The 3,610-nt window shown below is 57.1% G+C and overlaps 1 protein-coding gene across 1 annotated transcript in view; it reads left to right on the top strand.

Annotated features, from left to right (window-relative positions):
- Nucleotides 1–3,610, top strand: part of SCTR (secretin receptor) — an 80,667-nt gene that overhangs the window by 37,282 nt on the left and 39,775 nt on the right. The gene's annotated exons all lie outside the window — the stretch shown is intronic.

Here is a 3,610-nt window from a genome sequence, read left to right as displayed (position 1 = left end):
AAACTCACCAACAGTCTTTACCTCCTGGCATGACCCCTCCGTGTCTGTCTCTGGGGTCCTTGGAGCCCAAGGCAGGCAATGCGTCCAGCTGCAGTTCACCTGAAGCAGCATGCTGGTCAGATGCAAGGTCAGGATTGGACTCTGCTTTCTGACTCCCAGCCAGGGCTTCCCCCTGGCTAACGGGGCTTTCCTCCTGTTGGCGAGGACTCAAAGCTCTCCTCCTTCTCGGTCCTCCCTTCGCAGCCTCTCCAGACCCAGAGTTCCTACCCTGCCAGGATCTTTCCCGCCCTTCTGCTGAGGGAGGCGCAGCCGGTGCTCATGGCCACCGGGTGACCAGGTGCCAGGCTTGTCCCATCCTTCCCCAATTAATTGCTCGAACCCCCACCTGCCTCGTTATCTAGAAGCCCAGGGTCTCCTTCGTGAGCCTTCCACCTTTGAATTACTCATTACTCACCATGGGACCCCTGGGGGGTCAGTTCCAGGGTAGGGAGAAACGGGGTTCCTAGGCCTATTTCTGCTGCAGTTTTTCTTCTCTCTGCCACATGGCGTCGCTGTGGGGCTGCAGGTCCTCACCAAGGTTGGTCTGTGGGCACGAGCTCGGTCTGCCCATCCTCGCCAAGGTCGGCCCTGTGGGCACCAGCTCCGCTCCTGCGGTGTTGGGGAGGCTGCCTCACCCTGGGGGCCACGAAGTTCATACGCAGCCTCGGGGTACCGGCCAGCCCAAGAGCATATGGGTCAAGACCTATCCAGTGTTCACTGCTCACCGAGAACGCCCAACCGCCTCACCCTCCTCCCCATACATCTATCTCTAGATCTCATTAGAGCTCTGTCCTGTCATCTGCCCTCAAGAAGGGAGGCTCCCCTCCGTGGTGTTCCCCACCCCCACCCCAGGGCAGAGCACCCAGTGAGTTCGAGGAGGCGTTCTAGGCCAGATGTTTCTGTTCACGCCAGGCCTTGAATGTTCCTTCCTTCTGGGATGCCTTCCTTTGATTCTTTTTATGTATTTATTTAATTTTTTTGAGTCGGAGTCTCACTCTGTTGCCCAGGCTGGAGTGCAGTGGCATGCTGACGGCCACCCCAGCGTCGACCTCCTGGGCTCCGGCGATCCTTCCGTCTCAACCTTCCAAGGAGCCGGAGCTACCGGCGTGCGCTACCACGCCCGGCTCGTTTTTTATTTACTGTAGAGACCAGGTCTCGTCAAGCTACCCAGGCTGGTCTCGAACCTACGGGCTCAAGCAATCCACTTGCCTTGGCCTCCCAAAGTGCTGGGATTATAGGCTGAGCCACCGAGCCTGGCCTCCTTTGATTTTTCAAAGGGCACTGGTCTTCCAGAATTCCTTACTGCAAAACACATTTCCCGGGCAGGGTCACCTTAACCCTCTTTCTCTTCTGTCTTAGTGTGGATCCGGCCTTCAGGCCGTTGTCGTTCTTGACCTGGCGGGAGTCCTGGAGCCTTTTGAAACTCGAATGAAAGCTTTGGACTGGCTCTTCCCCAAATATACTGACTTTCAGGGGGCTCCTGAGATGCACACTGGCCTGCACCTGGTTAAGGTCCCCTTACCTATTAGGAATGAAGTCCGGGGGAAGTGGGTTGAACCGGTCCTGGAGAGAGCCCAAATCCGGTCTCCTCTGCGGTCCTGCTGAGCACCCGTCAGCAGGGGGCACCTCCTCATTAGGGCTCTGGGCACTTGGCCTGGATCACATGCAGTGTCTGTCTTGAAGTCCTGCTGGGTCAGTGAGGAGAGAGCCCCAAACAGGCAGGCCTGCTGCCCTGGGCTGAGCCCACAGACAGCCCAGCCCCCAGGCACCCGCTGTCTGATAACCTTTGGTTCTGGTCTCAGGGGAATTTGTGTTCCCTTAACTCACCTTCCCATCCAACCAGCCTAAATTTGACCACAGTATTTCCCACCTGACAACCTAGCTCCCTTGATTTTAATTTGGGAAACTTCCCACCCCTCCCTAAATTCCAAGACTCCAAGCCCCACCCACTCCTGCCTATTTTAGAAAGGCCAAAAAGTAAGGGGGTGATCCTGCAGTGCCCTCCCTGGCTGGGGCACCGGCCTGGGCATTTCCCGAGCACTCTCATGTTTCCTGCTCACTCTTGCAGTGTGGGTGATTATTTCCCTGTGACACGGAGAAGTGACGCACCTAACGTCACGCCGTGACCAAGAGGCAGCACTGGGTTTCAAACTCAGATCTGGCTGCTTCCAACTCTGTGCTCCAGGCCCTCCTGAGCCCTCATGGGCCAGGCATGCCCAGAGCCCAAAGGACACGGTCTCCTGGTGCTAGAAACTGCACCTGAGACCGCAGGGCCAGGGCCAGGCAGGAGGGCAGTAGAGTGAGGGAATGCACACTGACTGGGCACTGTAGCCCAATTCTGGGCCTTGGCTTTCTCATGGCTGGAGGACCAACCAGCACCTCCCTCAATGGGGCACCATAAGGATTGGATTCAGACTCTGTATGTAAAGCACTTAGCACAGTGTCTGGTTCTAGAAAAGCCAGCTTTATTTCTCCACTTCAGAGGAAACTGTTTGACCCTAAACTCCGTGAGCTGGTGGCCCAGCCCCTGGGGCCTGTGGAGAGGAGCATGCCAGGTCCAGCTGGGGCTGTTTGGGTGCCCTAAATGGGGCTTGGGTGAGACAAAGGGATGGCAGGGGCCCCACCCTCGGGACCCCGTGATCAACTCTCCACATGGGCCAGAACCGAGAGCCAGCTGTCAGCCCTCCTTGGTACAGCATGCAGCTGGACCGCTCGGCCAATGAGGGAAACTCTTCCTGGAAGCCTTCCAAGACTTTCTTCTGGGCTGGCGGCTCCCTTCCCCAGGCTGGGCCCCTTTAGAAGGGAAAGCGCTCTCCATGCCCATTTGTTCACCTTTCTGGCTGGCCAGCCAGCCAGCCAGTGCTTGACAAGCAAGGGGTCTGGGCCAGGCCTAGGGGAGGCAGGAGGAAACCCCTGCCCATGCCGTGAGAGGGACCCAGCATCAGCCTCGTGCTGGGTGGAGGGTAGCCAGCCACCCGATGGGAGGATTTCGGTGGTCTCGTGATCTGTCACGGAGGGAAAAAGCAGAGGGGTGGCCTCGTCCTCATGGCTGGAGGACCAATCGCATCATCTTTTCCATGAGGGACGCTGGCTGGAAGGGCTGATCTTGGTGGCACTCTGGTCGTTCTCAAACAGCCGGGTGAGTGGGTGTGAAGTTACCCGTAAAACAGAGCTTCCCTGGAGCAGGATGAGATGAAAAAAGGCCATTATGGGAGGGGCCAGGTCCTCGCCAGCTACCATAGGTTCTCTGGGGACCTGCCTGGGAATGAGAGCAGGACCTGGGATTGGAAGTAACACCTGGCAGGGGTCAGAAAGGGATGAGTATATGGTATGTGGTAAAGTCTGCAGGCTCTGATGCCTGAGCCCCGGTTCGAATCTCTTTGCCCCACATTAGGGTGTGATCTTGGGAAAGTAGTTTAACCACTGAATGCCTCAGTTTCCATACCCAAAAAGTAGCTGTAGTGTTTACATGTTACGATAGATTTTACTATAAAAACCACAGTGGCCGGGCTCGGTGGCTCAGCCTGTAATCCCGCGCCTTTGGGAGGCTGAGGTGAGTGAATTGCCTGAG

Source organism: Carlito syrichta, unplaced genomic scaffold, assembly GCF_000164805.1.
Source record: "Carlito syrichta isolate Samal-C Ts95f unplaced genomic scaffold, Tarsius_syrichta-2.0.1 Scaffold312912, whole genome shotgun sequence".
In the NCBI taxonomy this organism is placed as follows: Eukaryota; Metazoa; Chordata; class Mammalia; order Primates; family Tarsiidae; genus Carlito; species Carlito syrichta.
This window is presented reverse-complemented; position numbering and strand designations above follow the sequence as displayed.